Source organism: Amblyraja radiata, chromosome 16, assembly GCF_010909765.2.
Source record: "Amblyraja radiata isolate CabotCenter1 chromosome 16, sAmbRad1.1.pri, whole genome shotgun sequence".
NCBI classification, from domain to species: domain Eukaryota; kingdom Metazoa; phylum Chordata; class Chondrichthyes; order Rajiformes; family Rajidae; genus Amblyraja; species Amblyraja radiata.
In genome coordinates this window covers 36,455,954-36,474,778 of record NC_045971.1, presented here as the reverse complement: position 1 = coordinate 36,474,778, position 18,825 = coordinate 36,455,954, and positions in this window count along the sequence as shown.

Sequence of the window (18,825 nt, the reverse complement as noted above, 5' to 3'; positions counted from 1 at the left end):
TAAAAAGGTTGCCATTTGTGAAAAAAATTATCAGTGCATCCCCTCAATGTATGACATTTCGGGTCAGGACACTTCTTCAGACTGACACTATGTTCACAGATGAAGGAGTGATCAGCAGATTAGTGAAGTAACTGACAGAGGCAAGAGAAAGACGGTTGACCAGAATGGTGTAAAAACAAGAACTGTAGATGCTGGTTTACAAAAGAGGACACAACATTCTGAAGTAACTCAGCGGGACAGGCAGCATCACTGGAGAGAAGGAATGTAGATTGGCTATTGCATGCTAGCCAATTAGAGTGTTTGTTAGTAGGATCCCCGCCTAGTACATCCTTTACAATATTAGGAACTCGCCTACGTCAGGCAGTAGATGTAGAAGCGTGAACATGTAATGTGCTGCATATCCAATACTGTAAGTGGTTTAATATAGATGTGTTGTATCTTTAAATGTGTACGAGTCCGGTAACTACATGGTGTCAGAAGTGTGATACGTTCCCACGCCTCCAATTGGAGACCAGAATACCGGTCACCATCACATGCGACTGGTCCCAGCACGGGCTCGGTGCGACGTGCCTACAGACCACCACTGACGGCGACTAAAGTCAGTCTCATATGCCTCCTGTACACTGACTGATACCGAACAACGTCATGCCCAGATTCAAAAAGAACTACTTGCAGTGGTTTTCGCCTGTTCCAAATTCAAATACTTCATTTTTGGTAAAACAGTCACCATCCAAACTGATCATCATCAAACATTGGTCACTATTCTGAACAAGCCGATCCACGCGGCCCCGGAACGGCTGCAACGAATGATGATGCAACTGCAGCGTTTTGACTTCCACATCGTGGACAAGAAGGGTAAAGACATGCACATAGCAGAAACCCTCTCCAGGGCAACGCGTACGACCAGCGAACAGCACCTTATCGAACAGGACAAATTCTCAGTCATGAAGGTCTGGTTTGTGCCGTTTACGCTGTTTGCCGAACACAAGGCTGCGGATGGAACTTTACAATTGCTGTCCGCCATCATACGGAACGGTTGGCCCCACAAACAGTCGAACACCCCGCTCGAAATACGACCATACTTCCTAGTTTGTGATGAATCAGTGCTGCAGGATGGAATCATAGTCAAAGGCCACAAGGTGGTGGTTCCTTCTGCACTACGGGGCGTGCACTACGACGCACCGAGCGGTGAGAGGGGGGGGAAGTGAATACGGAGGTCAAAGTCTTGAATATGATTGCGCGAAGTGTAAGGAATAAAGTGGACGAGCTTGTGGCTCAGTTAGGAACTGGCAAGTATGATTATGTGGAGTCAGTATGGGTAGAACTAAGGAAATGCAAGGGTAAAAAGACCCTAATGGGACTAATCTACAGGCCCCCAAATAGTAGCCTGGACATAGGGCGCAAGTTGAATCAGAAGTTAAAATTGGCATGTAGTAAAACGTAATGCTGTGGTTGTTATGGGAGATTTCAACAAGCAGGTAGACTGGGAAAATCAGGTTGGTACTGGACCCCAAGAAAGGGACTTTGTAGAATGCCTTCGTGATGGATACTTAGAACAGCTTGTATTGGAGCCATCCAGGGAGAAGGCAATCTGGATTTAGTGTTATGTAATGAACCGGATTTGATTAAGGACCTCGAGGCTAATGAACCATTAGGAGGCAGTGACCATAACATGGTCGGGTTTAATCTACAATTGGAGAGGGAGAAGGGTAGATTGGAAGTGTCAGTGTTGCAGTTGAATAAAGGGGACTATGGGGTCATGTGGGAGGAGCTGGCCAAAGTTGACTGGAAAGATACACTAGCAGGGATGACAGTTGAACAAAAATGGCAGGTATTTCTAGGAATAATACAGAAGGTGCAGGATCTGTTCAGCCCTAGGAGGAAGAAAGATTCCATGGGGTGAAAGGGATGACCATTGCTGACAAGGGACGTCCGGGACAGTATAAAAATTAATGCAAAGAAGTACAACGTAGCAAAGATGAACGGGGAGCAAGAGGATTGGGTGATGTTTAAGAACAACAGAAGATAACCAAAACAACAATACGGGGAGAAAAGATGAGGTACGAAGGTAAGCTAGCCAAGAATATAAAGCAGGATAGTAAAAGCTTATTTAGGTATGTGAAGAAGAAAACATTAGTTAAGACCAGTTGGCCCCTTGAAGTCCGAAAAATGTGAAGTTATTATGGGGATCAAGGAAATTGCAGATGAGTTGAACAGGTACTTTGGATCTGTCTTCACTAAGGAGGACACAAACAATCTTCCTGATATAGTATTGGCCAGAGGATCTGGGGTGACATAGGAACTGAAAACAATCCACATTTTGTGGGCGGAGCTGTGGTGGCGCTCGGCTGTGACCCGACCCCCGGAGTTTCGGAGGCTCCAACCGCAGGTCTGGCAGACAGTAATATCGGAGCCCGCGGGTCCCTGCTGGGAGATCGCTTTTCGGGGCTTCCGCACGGCAACTTCTCCCGCCCGAGTAGCGGGGTCGAGGATGACCTGGAGCGGGGCCTTACATCATCGCCCGGCGTGGCTTCAACGGCTGCGGGACTTTGGTAGCGCCCGCCGGGGGCTCCAACAACAAGACCCGGAGCGTGGCCTTGCATCACCCGGCGTGGCTTTAATGACCGCGGGACAATTGCCATCGCCCGCCGGGGCGCTTTGACTCTAACATCGGGAGGGGAAAGGGGAGTGCAGGGGAGAGATACGTTTTTTTGCCTTCCATCACAGCGAGGAGGAGATGCGCTGTGATGGATGTGGTGGGCAAGATGCTGAAATCAATTATAAAAGATGTGTGGAAGTTAGCCGCTCGTGGGGCTTGCGGAGGCATAGGTGGAGGGACAGGACGAGGGACCGGCGGGAGGACAGGTGGAGTGACAGGCGGAGGGAGCCGTGAAGGGGGGCGCCCTCGAGGCCGAGGTTGGGCAACCAGCACCGGCTGGTCAATGTCCAGGTGTGCCGGCTTCAACCGGTCGATCGACACTGCCTCCGGCCGGCCCCCCATGTCCAGGACAAAAGTCGACTGCCCGTGTTCCAGCACTCGGAACGGACCCTCGTACGGCCTCTGGAGTGGAGTCCGATGGGCATCACGGCGCAGGAAGACGTACGGGCAGTCCCTGAGGGCTGATGGCACGTGTGGGCGAAATGTCCCATGGCGGGACGTCGGGACGGGTGCGAGCCTGCCAACTTGCTCGCGAAGGCGCTGTAGGGTGGATGAGGGCGTTCCCTGCTGCCCCGGCGCCGACGGCACGAACTCCCCGGGCACCGTGAGTGGCGACCCGTAAACGAGCTCCGCCGATGATGAGCCCAAGTCCTCTTTGGGAGCAGTCCGGATGCCCAGCATGACCCACGGCAACTCGTCCATCCAGTCCGGGCCGGAGAGTCGTGCCTTCAGTGCTGCCTTCAGCTGCCGGTGGAATCTCTCCACCAGACCGTTAGCTTGCGGGTGGTAAGCCGTGGTGTGGTGTAGCCGCACCCCCAGCAAGTGAGCCATGGCTGACCACAGCTCGGAGGTGAACTGTGGCCCCCGGTCTGAGGAGATGTGCGCCGGCACCCCGAAGCGAGCAATCCAGTGCGCGGACAACGCACGAGCACATGTAGCCGTTGAAGTATCGGTCAACGGAATGGCCTCCGGCCACCGCGTGAAGCGGTCCACCATTGTAAGCAGGTGGGTGATGCCCCGGGACGGCGGGAGAGGCCCTACAATGTCTATGTGGAGATGGTCGAACCGCCGGTGAGGTAGACCAAACTCCTGGAGCGGCGCACGGACATGGCGTTGGATTTTTGCCGTCTGGCACGGAATGCAGGTGCGAGCCCAATGGCCAACCTGCTTGAGCAGACCGTGCCACATGAAACGAGCGGCCACTAGTGCAGTTGTCGCCCGGATTGATGGGTGAGCCAGTCCGTGGATCACCTCGAACACCCTCCGGCGCCAGGTGGCAGGGACGATGGGGCGCGGCTGACCGGACGACACATCGCACAGGATTGTCACTCCCCCAGGACCGAGAGGGACATCCTCAAGGCGGAGGCCGGAGATGGCAGTCCGGTAGGCGGGCACCTCATCGTCCGTGAGCTGTGCCGCCGCCAGAGCAGAATAGTCCATTCCGGGCGCCACCTCGAACACGGCGTTGATAGCGGGCCGGGACAATGCGTCGGCCACCCGGTTGTCTTTCCCCTTGATGTAGCAGATAGATGTCGTGTACTCCGATATATAGGCCAATTGCCGCTGCTGTCGTGCGGACCAGGGATCGGAAACTTTCTGCAGGGCGAAAGTGAGCGGCTTATGGTCGGTGTAGGCGGTGAACGGGCGGCCCTCCAGGAAGTAACGAAAATGGCGCACAGCCAGGTACAGAGCCAGGAGCTCACGATCGAACGCGCTGTACTTGGTCTGCGCACGGTTGAGGTGCCGACTGAAGAAGGCCAGGGGCCGCCAACCTCCGCCCGTCAGCTGCTCCAGCACAGCACCAACCGCCGACTCCGAGGCGTCCACCGTGAGAGCAGTCAGGGCATCTCCCCGCGGGTGTACCAGCAGTACGGCCCGAGCAAGGGCCTCCTTCGCGCCGTCAAAAGCTGCCTCCGCCTCGTGGGTCCACTCAACGCTCTTGTGCTGCCCACCCGCCAGAAGTTGATACAGGGGCCGCATGATGTGGGCCGCGGATGGCACGAAACGATGATAAAACGCCACCATGCCGACAAATTCCTGCAGGCCACGCACCGTGCGTGGGCGGGGAAACCGGCGGATGGCGTCGACCCTGTCAGGCAGGGGAACCGCGCCTTGCGCAGTCACGCGGTGGCCGAGGAAGTCAATTTCATTCACCCCAAAACGGCACTTGTCCAGGTTGATGGCCAAACCATGCTCGCTGAGCCGCTGACAGAGCTGCCGAAGGTGAGTACAGTGTTCCTGTTGCGAGCGGCTGGCCACCAGGATGTCGTCCAGGTACACGAACACGAAATCGAGGCCGCGACAAACCCCGTCCATGAGGCGCTGAAAGGTCTGTGCTGCGTTTTTGAAGCCGAACGGCATCCGAGTAAACTCGTAAAGCCCGAATGGCGTGATGATCGCCGTCTTCGGCACGTCATCCGGGTGAACTGGGATCTGATTATAACCCCGTACCAAATCCACTTTGGAAAAAATCGTGGCCCCAGCCAAATGGGCCGTGAAGTCCTGGATGTGGGGTACGGGGTATCGATCCGCTGTTGTTGCCGCGTTCAACCGTCGGTAATCCCCACATGGTCGCCAGCCTCCGCTTGACTTGGGGACCATGTGGAGTGGGGACGCCCAAGGGCTGCTTGAAGGGTGGACGATCCCCAAGGCCTCCATCGTGCGGAATTCCCGCCGTGCCAGACGCAGTTTATCTGGTGGCAGTCGCCGTGCTCGTGCATGGAGTGGTGGGCCGGTAGTCGGGATATAATGCAACACTCCGTGGCTGGGGGTTGCTGATTGAAACTGCGGAGTGAGAATGTCCGGGAACGCAGCCAAGATACTTGCAAATCGGGAGTCCACGGACGCCAGTGGCCGTCCCACCGGTTGATCCACACGCAACGTGATCGGCTCCATCGTAGTGGCGTTGATCAAACGCTGACGTCCGACGTCCACCATGAGGGAATACGCCCGGAGGAAATCGGCCCCGAGCAATGGTTGGGAGACGTCGGCAATGGTGAAGCTCCATGAGAAATGGCAGGAGCCGAGCACGATGGGAACCATCCGCAGTCCATATGTGCGGATGGGGCTGCCGTTCGCCGCAGTGAGGACGGGCCCCCGCTTACCGGAACGAATGTCGGCCAGCGAAGGGGGCAGGACGCTGAGCTCCGCTCCTGTATCCACGAGGAAGCGGGTCCCGGAGCGCCGATCCCAGGCAAAAAGGCGATGAATTTGGCCGGCCGCCGCGGGGACTATTGGCAGCCGGCCCAGGCGTTTCCCGGGAATGTGCATGGCTGGCGGAATTGTTGTGCTGCAGCACCCCAGCGTTGATGGTAGTAGCACCAACGTCTCCTGTTGGAGTCACTTGGAGCTTGCCTGCTCCTGCTGGTGGTGCCTGCCGCTTGCTGGCGCTGGGCTGCAGGTGCAGTACCCCTCACTGCCGCTGGGGGCGATCGTACGGGCCGTCGGGCTGGAGCTGTCACTCCTTCCACAGCTCCCCCGCCCCACCGGGGGAAATCGGGAGCTGCTGGGGTGACATCATCGGCGTACCTGCTGACGGCGAGCGCGTTAACGTCATCAGGGCGCGTCGACCTCAGCGCGACCCCGTCTCTGCTGACGCCCAGCGCGCTGACGTCTTCAGGGCGCGCCATCCACAGGGCGTCGGCGCGCCTCCCGAGGGCCCGAAGGTCGGCAAACGAGACGTCGGTGAGCTGCAGACGAATGTAGGCCGGCAGCAGATGCAGGTATGTATACTCAAACAACAGGCACGGCGTGTGCCCGTCTAGTAGAGCCACCATCTCCTTTAGGAGGGTAGATGGCCGCCGGTCGCCCAAGTCCCCCATATGCAGGATCCTACCTGCCCGCTCCATCCTACTCAGTCCGTAAATCTGGAGCAGGAGCTCTTTCAGGCCGAGGTATTTATTATTGTCCGGGGGGTCTGCGAGGAAGTCCGTGACCTCTTCAACCGCATCCTGGTCGAGGGCTCCCACCAGGTAGTAGAAGCGGGTGGCATCGACCGTGATGCCCCGCAGGTTGAACTGGGCCTCCGCCTGCTGGAACCAGATGAGCGGCCGGGTGGTCCAGAACTTGGGCAGTTTTACGGAGACCGCGTCCAGAGACAGGGCCAGGCCGGCCTGTGAGGAGGTAGGGCTTTCTCTGTTCTCCATCATGACGCCAATGGAGCGTCGGGGTCACCAATGTAGCGCGTGTCTTGGAATAAAGCACGAAGTCGTGTTTAGAGAGACACTTTTTATTCTGATCCTCCCGGTTGTGGGGAAGACCAAACGAGAGAAAGATGGCACCCAAACCCCAGCCTTTAAAGCCTCCGGCTAAGGGCCGCCTCCGGACTGAACCACTCCTGTGCCGAGGGGTTCGACACTAAGGTGACACGACACTTGGGAGCCGACACAAGGTCCCACATAAAAGATTAGTAGGCAAAATTATGGCACATGGTTTGGGGGTAGAGTGCTGACATGGATAGAAAAGTGGTTGGCAGACAGGAAACAAACAGTAGGGATTAACGGGTCTCTTTCACAATGGCAGGCAATGACTAGTGGGGTACCGCAAGGCTCGGTGCTAGGACCGCAGCAATTTAAAATATACATCAATGATTTGGATTAAGGGATTCAAAGTAACATTAGCAAATTTGCAAATGACACAAAGCTGGGCGGCAGTGTAAACTGTGAGGAGGATGCTATGAGAGTGCAGGGTGACTTGGACAGGTTGGGGAAGTGGGTAGATGCATGGCAGATGAAGTTTAATGCGGATAAATGTGAGGTTATCCACTTTGGTAGCAAAAACAGGAAGGCAGATTACTTTCTAAATGGCGTCAAGTTGGAAAAAGGGGAAGTACAACGGGACCTGGGGGTCCTTGTACATCAGTCTATGAAAGCAAGCATGTAGGTACAGCAAGCAGTGAAGAAAGCGAATAGTAGGTTGGCCTTTATTACAAGAGGAATCGAATATAGGAGCAAAGAGGTCCTTGTTGTACAGAGCCCTAGTGAGACCATACCTGGAGTATTGTGTGCAGTTTTGGTCCCCTAGATTGAGGAAGGACATTCTTGCTATTGAGGGAGTGCAGCGTAGGTTCACAAGGTTAATTCCCGGGGTGGCGGGACTGTCATATGCCGAGAGAATGGAACAGCTGGGCTTGTATACTCTGGAGTTTATAAGGATGTGAGGCGATCTCATTGAAACATATAAGTTTGTTAAGGTTTTGGACACACTAGAGGCAGGACACATGTTCCAGATGTTGGAGAAGTCCAGAACCAGTGACCACAGTTTAAGAATAAGGAATACGCCATTTAGAACGGAGACGCGGAAACACTTTTTCTCACGAGACTGGTGAGTCTATGGAGTCTATGGTGAGTCTATGGAAGGCAGGTTCTCAGGATGCTTTCCAGAGAGAGATAGATAGGGCTCTTAAAAATAGCGGAGCCCTAACACAGTCAAATTAATATCTTACATTTATAATGCATTTTTAGACAGTGAGAATCCGTCGACGGAATTATACAGACTAGCATGGGAAAGGGAATTAGCTTAACCCATAACGAAAGATATTTGGGACGAAAGTCTACAACATATACACAAATGTTCATTAAATACCAGACATTCTTTAATACAATATAAAGTATTACATATACTGCATTATTCTAAAACAAAATTAAACAGAATTTTTCCTAATATCTCTCCTATCTGATAAATGTCAATACCACGTGGCTAATTTAACCGATACTTTTGTCAATTGCATAAAAATTACTGGATGGATATTTAAAAAATAATCTCTGTAGTCGTTAATATTGTACTGGATCCCGACCGTAAATTAATAATATTGGGCATATAAGAACAATACCTAAAACTTACAATAAACCAAATAAATTTCCTTGATAGAGAGAGTTCAGAGGAGATTTACTAGAATGTTGCCTGGGTTCCAGCAACTAAGTTACAGAGAAAGGTTGAACAAGTTAGGGCTTTATTCTTTGGAGCGCAGAAGGTTAAGACTTGATAGCGGTCTTTAAAATGACGAGAGGGATAGACAGAGTTGACGTGGATAAGCTTTTCCCACTGAGAGTAGGGAAGCTTCAAACAAGGACACATGACTTGAGAATTAAGGGACTGAAGTTTAGGGGTAACATGAGGGGGAACTTCTTTACTCAGAGAGTGGTGGCTGTGTGGAATGAGCTTCCAGTGAAGGTGGTGGAGGCAGGTTCGTTTTTATCATTTAAAAATAAATTGGATAGTTATATGGACGGGAAAGGAATGGAGGGTTATGGTCTGAGCGCAGGTATATGGGACTAGGGGAGAATACGTGTTCGGCATGGACTAGAAGGGTCGAGATGGCCTGTTTCCGTGCTGTACTTGTTATATGGTTATATGGTTATATGATTACAGTATAATAACTGGGGAAAAAAGGATATACAATTTTTGCAATAACCCAACAACCCCCACAATCAAGATGTGGATTATGGAGATGTCGGAGACCTCACGTTCGGAAAAAATAAATTTGTCTTAATTGATAAACCAGAATTATTTATTAGAATGTGGTCTCCATTTATAGATGATTTGACGGGTTAGATTGGACCGGCGCGGAGGCCGGACTGAAGCCTGAACCCAGGACTAGATGAATAGTTATGTTCTATGACCTACATACCTATCTCCTAAGTTGTATTATTGATTGTTTATCCTATTTTTCTAATTTATTTATTTATTTATTTATTTTTCCTATCTATAAATATAAATAAATAATTAGAGGCTATGTTACCGATAAAGGAGGATCAAAACTATTTTGGTAACTGGGTCCCTGGAAACCTGGATATTTAATATCTAACAGTTAAACAAAGTTTGTACTGGTTTGGACTATGATATGCAGATGCCTCTAATAAAAAACTATTAAACAAAAATAGCGGAGTCAGGGGATATGGGGAGAAGGCAGGAACAGGGTACCGATTGGGGATGATCAGCCGTGATCACATTGAAAGGAGGTGCTGGCTCGAAGAGCCGAATGGCCAACTCCTGCACCTATTGTCTATTGTCTGTTGTCTATTGACATCCACAGGAGCCGCCCCGGCACGAAAGCCACCCTCCAAAGTATGTTCTACTGGCCCGGAATGACGAAATTCATATGTGAAAAGACCGAAACGTGCGCTATGTGCAACAGTCTTGCACCACACCAGCAGAAGCAAGCTCTTCTGCCCCAACCAACTAGTTCCCTCCCGTGGTCCTCACTGGCCGCCGACATCTTTGAATGGCAGGGAAAACACTGTCTTGTTCTTGTGGACTCTTACACGGGATGGTTCGAAATAGACTTATTATAAACCATTTGCTCTGAGTGTGATCGAGAAGTTGCAACGCCACCTCTTCGTACATGGCTCCCCTGTACGTTATACAGCCAGGCATTCAATAACTATGCTAAAAGATGGAACTTCTAACACGTCACCAGCAGCAGAGAATTGCCGCAGTCCAACGGATTGGCCGAGCGTGCTGTCCGGAGCGCGAAACAACTCATGAAAAGTTCCTACCTGGCAAACTCCGGCGTCTACCTGGACTTCCTCAAACAACGAAACATTGCACGGGACAGCGTTCTTCCCTCCCCCGCCCAGCGACTAATGTCCCGCCAGACATGTCCATCCTTGTCTGTCTCTCAGCACCAGCAGCATCCACACGTCCGCTCCCCGCCCGCGGTGCAGAAACAACTTAACCCCGATACACAAAAGTGTTTCTACCACATGTCCAGCAAGCCGCTTAAACCACTGGCACGTGGACACGTGGTTTGCCGGCAAACCAAGAAAGGACAAAGGACATACCCGGCTGGGGCCCGTTTACGGCCCGTTCAAAGAACCACATTCCTACCTAGTCGAAGTGGACGGTGTCATCTACAGACGCAACCGACAACATAACCTTTCAGTGAAGGAACCGCGTCCTGCGCCTACAGGTCCTGTTTCCCCGCCTCTCGTGTTTGCCCCAATGCCTGTTCCAGCTACTCCATCCACCTCCTGTTGTAATTGCTACCGACTGTTCCCCGCGTCGGTCTACTCCTGGCTCGCCTGTGGCGACTTCTCCCATCTGGCCCGCCGGGTCGCCGGTCGTGTCCCCACTCCCGGTTCCCATTTCTTCTACCGCAGAGGAGGGTGAGGCAGTCTCCTACCGCACCACGGCTGGACGGGTTTGCAGGCCGCCCATTAGATATGGTGATTTTGTATAATCCTGCTATGTTTCCCTCAGTATATTGTTTAAGGCAACGTAGTTGCTTTTCATCTTCTACAAGAAGAGATGTAGATTGGCTATTGCATGCTGGCCAATTATAGTGTTTATTAGTATTAACCCCGCCTAGAACATGCTTTATAATATTAGGAACTCGCTGACGTCAGGCAGTAGATGCAGCAGCTGGACATGTAATGTACTGCATGTCCAACTGTGGAGATCAATAAAATGTGCTGTACCTTTAATTGTGTCCGAGTCCGGTAATTACAGTGTGATTTTATCTTCTTTAATATTAATTGAGAATCCCATGTAATTGAAGGATTAGTTAGGGTGGCGGATGTTGAGCCCGTTCAGGAATTGTTCTGAATCTATAGGGGGGAGAATCGACATCATCTGCGTTCAATTTCTTCTTTAGAACTGGGCTAGCTGCTAATGCATTGGTGATAATGGGGTCGTGGAAGGTGTAGGACAAGGAACACAAGAATATTGTTTTACAGAATGTGGTGCACAGGGAGACAGGGTGGTGAATAATTCCACCGCCTTCATGACGCATGTCATTGAGTACAAGCATTGGAACGTCATGTGCAAAATGAATCAAATGTGGGCATATGCTCATAGATAGGAGCAGAATTCATGATAGGAGCAGAATTAGGCCATTCTGCCCATCGACCTCTGCGCCACTCAATCATGGCTGATCTATCTTTCTCATTGGACCCCATTCTGTTGCCGTTTTCCCATAAACACTGACAGCCGTACGAATCAAGAATCCATCTATCTCCGCCTCTTAAATATTTATTGATGGCCTCCACAGCCTACCCCGGCAATGAATTCTGCAGATACACCACCCTCTAACTAAAGACATTTTCCATCATCTTCTGTATGACCAAACAAATTGTGTGTAGTTCTAGTCAACAAAATAGAGAGAGTACAGAGGAGATTTACTAGAATGTTGCCTGGGTTTCAGCAACTAAGTTACAGAGAAAGGTTGAACAAGTTAGGGCTTTATTCTTTGGAGCGCAGAAGGTTAAGGGGGGACTTGATAGAGGTTTTTAACATGATGAGAGGGATAGACAGAGTTGACGTGGAAAAGCTTTTCCCACTGAGAGTAGGGAAGATTCAAACAAGGGGACATGACTTGAGAATTAAGGGACTGAAGTTTAGGGGTAACATGAGGGGGAACTTCTTTACTCAGAGAGTGGTAGCTGTGTGGAATGAGCTTCCAGTGAAGGTGGTGGAGGCAGGTTCGTTTTTATCATTTAAAAATAAATTGGATAGTTATATGGATGGGAAAGGAATGGAGGGTTATGGTCTGAGCGCAGGTATATGGGACTAGGGGAGATTATGTGTTCGGCACGGACTAGAGGGGTCGAGATGGCCTGTTTCCGTGCTGTAATTGTTATATGGTTATATGGTAGTGGGTGTTATTCCTGTAGCCAAGAGCTTTTGAGGTAACATTGACGTATATAGCATTATGAGAGGTAAAGATAATATGGTTCGACATAGGATGTCTACAAGGAGAAGTCAACGAAATGTTAAGAGGTGAAATATTATGAGATGTGGCAGGGTGCAGGTATTCCATGATCAAGTTGTACAGAACAAACTGGAACAGAGGTGACCGAGGACAGAAATGTCTGTGTGGGAATGGGAAGGTGACTTAAAGTGTCTAAATCAGGTTGGTTCACGTGGACAGAGCGAAGGTGTTCCGCGAAACGATCGCCCAGTCTGTGTTTGGTCTCGCCGATGTATAAGAGTCCACACCTTGAACAATGGATACAGTAGATTAGGTTGGAGGAGGGGCAATGAACCTCTGCCTAACCTGAAAGAACTGTCGGGGTCCCTCGACTGTCGAAGGATGAGGTATAGCGACAGGTGTTGCATCTTCTGCGGTTGTAGGGGAAGGTACTTGGGGAGAGGTTGGTTTGGGTGGAAGGAAGTTGCGGAGGGAGCGATCTCTATGGAAGGCGGAAAGTGGTGGAGATGGGAAAATGTAGCTAGTGGTGGAGATGGGAAAATGTAGCTAGTGGTGGGATCCCGTTGGAGGTGGTAGAAATTTCGGAGGATTATGTGTTGTATGCGACGGCTGATGGGATGGGAGGTACGGACTAGAGGGACTGTCCCTCTTGCGACTAACGGGAAGGGGGAGCAAGGGCGGTTCTGCGGGGTTTCAAGGAGACACACGCTGCAGGAGTGTGAGAGTGAGAGCCTGCTGGTGACGCCGCGTCACAGCCAGTGTAGAACGCAGGGCACGGAATGAGAACTTCGACTGTCGGTTCCTGTAATCCGGGTTGGGTCCGAACTGGGACGTCTGGAAACAAAGCTGGAATCTACGAGGTAGAAGATGGAGGCGCAGGCAAACACCGGGAAAACACAAGTGGCTGTGGTGGCCCCCTGGTCGAACCACTGCCGACCTACTTTAAGTTCAAGACACTTCACATGCCGTTGGTCTCTTTAATGATTCCCATTTCCGAGCCCTCACTTCCTCATCTTTAGTCGTTCATTTACGCTACACCTCCATCCCCCACCAGGAATGCCTTAAAGCCCGACCGCAGAACCATCCAAATTCCCTCCTCTAACATACTTCTCCGCGTAGTGGAGCTTGTCCTCACCCTCAACAACTTCTCCTTTGACTCTTCCACTTCCTCCCTGCACCCGTATGGGCCCCAGCTATGCTTGCCTCTTTGTAGGGTACGTTGACCAATCCCTGTTCCAGGCGTACACTGGCCCTATTGCCGAAACATATCTCCGTTACATTGATGACTATATCGGTGTTACCTCTTGCACCCAAGCAGAACTCATGCATCAACTTCACCACCAATTTTCATTCTGCATTCAAATTTAGTTCGACTATCTCCGACACCTCCCTCCCCTGTTATGAGCTCACAATCTCCATGACAAGAAGTAGACTATCGACTGACCTCTATTGCAAACCCACTAACTTCCACAACAGTGTTGACTACATTTCTTCCCACCCTGCTTCCTGCAAAGACTCAATCCCCTACTCCCAATTTCTCGTGTACGCCACGCTGCGCCCAATTTGAGGTGTTCCACACTAGAACATCCGAGGACCTCATGCTTAAGGGAACGGGGATTCCCCTCTCCCATCATAGATGAGGCCCTCACTCGTGTCTACCGGGTACCCCATAACTCCGCCCTTGCTCCCGTTCCCTCTCGTCGCCACAGAGACAGAGCCAATACCTTCCACCCGTCAACCGTCGCACACAACAAATAATCCTCAGAAATTGCCGCCGACTCCAACGGGATCCAACCAGTAGCCACGTTTTCCCATCAACCCTTTCCGCCTTCCGCTGGGACCTTTCCCTCCGCAACTCCCTGGCTTGTACATTCTCCAAGCTCATCTACTGTATCCGTTGTTCAAGATGTGGACGCTTATACATTGGCGAGACAAACGCAGACTGGGCGATCGATTGGTGGAACACTTTCACTCAGCCCACGTGAACCAACCTGATCTCCAGGTTGCTGCATGCTTTAATTTTCCTTCCCGTACCGATCCAGACCTTTCGGTTTCCTCTATTTTTAGAGTGAGGCTAATCACAAATTGGAGGATCAGCATCTCATATTTCGCTTGGATTGCTTACAGCCCAGTGGTATGAATATTGATTTATTTCACTTCAAGTAGCCCCGGCATTCACACTCTCTCTATCAAGTTTCACTAACTTCTCACTTTCACCCTACTAACAGCTAACACTGGTCTGTTTCCTTTGTGTGAGCGTGTGTGTGCCTGCATCTACCAGGGGAGGGGTGGTTCTGTGTACGTCTGTGCGTTGGGTTTGTGTGTGTGTGTGTGTGTGTGGGGGGGGGGGGGGTCCGTGTGTCTGTTGGTGTGTGTGTGTGTGTGTGTGTGGGGGGGGGGTCCGTGTGTCTGTTGGTGTGTGTGTGTGTGTGTGTGTGTGTGTGTGTGTGTGTGTGTGTGTGTGTGTGTGTGTGTGTGTGTGTGTGTATGTATGTGTGGGGGGTCCGTGTGTCTGTTTGTGTGTGTGTGTGTGTGTGTGGGGGGGGGGGTCCGTGTGTCTGTTGGTGTGTGTGTGTGTGTGTGTGTGTTGGGGGGGGGTCCGTGTGACTGTTGGTGTGTGTGTGTGTGTGTGTGTGTGTGTGTGTGTGTGTGTGTGTGTGTGTGTGTGTGTGTGTGTGTGTGTGTATGTGTGTGTGTGGGGCCAGAGCGTGTGTGTGTGTGTGTGTGTGTGTGTGTGTGTGTGTGTGTGTGTGTGTGTGTGTGTGTGTGTGTGTGTTTGTGTGTATGTGTGTGTGTGTGTGTGTGTGTGAGCGCGCGCGTGTGTTTGGGGGGGGGGGTCCGTGGGTCTGTTGGTGTGTCTGTACGTGTTTATTCCCGCCTGTCATCGGGCGCGTGCATGCGACAGAGCATTCTGTCTGAGTGTGGATGGGCATGAATTTGTCTGAACATGCGAGAGTTTGAGTGTTTGAATGCGTTGTGCAGTGAGCGGTAGAGATGTTGGTGAGCCTCTTAAACGCTGCCTAAAGTGAAAGCTTCGTTCCAATTCCGTGACTACTTTGGGTTCCAAGCGTGACCTGGATTCATATGAACCTGCCGATTAGTGAATTGTTCATTGCATCTTCCCCACTGTACAGATAAGTGGTAGAATCTGGGACGGTTGATATGAAAGCGGGAATATAAAAGCGAGTGATGTCGGATGTGTGGACATGAACTTTGAAATTCGGAGCGGATCCAGGCTGAGATATTATTCCTGACCTAAAATTCTAGACTGCACTCCCGCAGCCTTACTCACATGCGGCATTCAACATTGAAGTAATTGCTTCCAGCTTCACAGTAATGTCTCGTTTCTGCCTATGACCAGCGTGGCTGAACAACGGGCGCTCCAACGAGGAATGCGAGCGCAAAAAGCTGCAGCAGATTAGATGAATGGGGAAGTTGGGGACAGTGATCTCTGTGAGTGCTGAATCCCCGATTGAAGAGTTGCTGAGAAAACATTTGAGCTAGGCTATGCTGGGAATTTGTGCAGAAGCAAATCATACCTTTTCATTTGATGTGAATTAAATGTACATCACAGAGGGCCGAGATGGCCTGTTTCCGTGCTGTAATTGTTATATGGTTATATGTTATATCGTTATATGGATATCAAGATGGGCACCGTTAATATGTTGTCATGCTGGAAGGGGTAAGATTGAAGGATACGTTTTACGAGAATGGTGCCTGGACCAGACGGTCTGAGGTATAGGGAGAGGTTGAACTGGCTGGGACTCTATTCCTTGGAGTGCAGGAGGATGAGGGGTGATCTCATAGAGGTGTGTACAATCATGAGGAGAATAGATTGGTCGAACCAGAGTAGGTGAATCGGGGTACAGAGGACATAGGGTTAAGGCGAAGGGGAAACGATTTCATATGAATGTGAGGGGGAACTTTTTCAGACAAAGTATGGTGGGTGCATGGAACAAGCTGCCAGAGTAGGTTGTTGAGGCAGTATCTATCAAATATCTTATAGCGGAGCAAAATGGGTTACTCTCACGCAAACGCGTAGTTCGCTCATGGCCGGATTCATGGGTGATTATTGGACCCATTTTAGCGACCAGTCCCCGCCATCTTGTTCCGCCAGCTTACTTCCGGCCAAAGATCGGATCTTTGTTTCCGCAGCGGGGAGAGGGAGTGTGGGGCCCGGGGAGAGGGAATGTGGGGCCCGGGGAGAGGAAGTGCGCGGCCCGGGGCAGCGGGGAGAGGGAGTGCGCGGCCCGGGGCAGCGGGGAGAGGGAGTGTGGGGCAGCGGGGAGAGGGGCATAGGAGGGGGGGAGACATTGCAGTGTGGGCAGGCGAGGGAGTGCGGGGGGGGGGGGGGGGGGGGGGGGGGGGGGGGATAAGGCCTAATGTGTGTGAAGTTGCGGGGACGTTTACAATGTTTCTTATTTAATGTCCCTTGTCTAGTCTGAAATAAAGTTCATCATTGGATCAGAAGAAATATAATTGTGTGTGTTTTATGATTATATACATTTATATCACATTCATGTATGTATGTTTATAAACTTTTTATTCTTTAACAAGAATTAACAGAATTATGAACTAACAGAATTATGAATCTAACCCTATATCACACACAAAAACTCCCCCCGCAATGTCAATTACCCTGCGAGTCGGGTCGGTTCCGGTTACTACAAAATCAACTCAAACACTGCTTGTGAACCATTTAAAAAGAAATGATTTTAAAAAACATTAAAAAAGACAATTACCAGAGTCAAATTTTATCCTTGACAAGAAGTATGAACTGATAGAATTATGAATCTAACCCTATATCACACACACAAACTGTTGCCCCGCAACATTGATTACACTGCGAGTCGGGTCGGGTCAGGTAGGCTCCGGTTACTAAAATGGGCGGTAAAAAATGCTCAGGATCCCCTCCGTAGCTACTACACGTCAGCCCATTGTATTTCGCAGGAGTAGCCCATCTTGCTCTGCTCTAAGATCTTTGGTATCTTTAAGAAACAGTTAGACAGAGACATAGAAGTATGGTTTAACTGGATATGGGCCAAACGCGTGCAGATGGGATTAAAGTAGCTGGGACATGTTGGTCGTGGGGAGAAGGTTGGGGTTGACCGAAAAATCATTATGTCTATGGAATGTCGGAGAAACCGGAACGTTCGGCCGAAACGTACACGGTCAAAATGAGAATGTGCAAACGTCACACACAGACACATCCGGGATCTGGATCGAATGCATGTGTCTGACTCGGTGAGGCAGCAGTTCTTCCGGCTACGGCACTGTGTCCCCATAGTCTTCTCTGACTGCACGTGATTCTTGCAGTATCCTGCATTATTTATTTATCCATACACTAATCTAAAAGCACTTAACATGTAACTATCGTTCAGGAAGGTGTTGAGTAATTTTCCAGCTGTGTTGTGCTAGAAATGTTTGCTACAACAATATGTGGGGAAATACATTCGTTATCAATCTGCATTTGAAGGAGGAAGAAGGTGAAATGTATTCGCCTTCCGTCACAGTGAGGATTGCGAGGTCTCAGATAGCAAGATGGGTGTGTGCCTGCGCTGGTGTGGACTGGGGGCGATTGACATGAATGCGCGGTCTCTGTGTTGCGGGGACGTCACAATACGGGAGCATGGAGTCTGGTGCGGGTGCGGACGGCTTTCTGACAGAGAGAGCGACTAACGATCGGTGCAACTCTGGTCACATCACGGTGGAGCGTGTGTGTGGCTCGGACACTGGACTGACGGCTGTGGCTCTCCGTTTATGCTGTGTGCCTTGGGGATTCCCGCACGCCGCTGGGGCGGCTGCTTGTGTTTACGTTTTTATGTAACTTTGTATTTTGTTGCTTTTTTGTATGATTCTATGGTAACATCAAATTGCACTGTATCTCAATGTACACGTGACAATAAAGGACTATCAAACTATTGATCTGTTAAACTATTTTACCACATCTAGAAAGATGGGCGAATATTCACCAAAGCTTGTTGCATGAGCTTCATTCTCTGTTTTAAGAAATAACATAATAAACACCAGGGCAGATGCATCAATCGGATTCATTGCTTCTGTATCACTGTCCTGCACGAAGCCACGTGATTCCCTGAACTTCTAGGACAGAATATACCCAATGTCTGAGTCTCAGCCGGTTTGTAGACGAATATCTACTGCTATTATCCCTGCAACTGAGGAAATTCTTCCCACCTCTCCTGCCCTTCTGAACGCTGATTCCCGGACTGTGTTCCATTGCTGTAGCTGGGGACATGTTGGTCGTCTCCGGGGGGGACGAGTACGCCTACCGGGATGAGGTGGAGCAGCTGACAGTGTGGTGTGGAGAAAATAACCTGCTCCTCAACACCTTAAAGACAAAGGAAATAATAATAGACTTCAGAAAGAATAAAACGGACATGGTACCATTAATTATCAGAGGGGACTGTGTGGAGAGGGTGGCGGATTTCCGCTTCCTGGGAATCCATATTGAGGAGGATCTGACGTGGAGCGTGAACACCTCTGCGCTGCTGAAAAA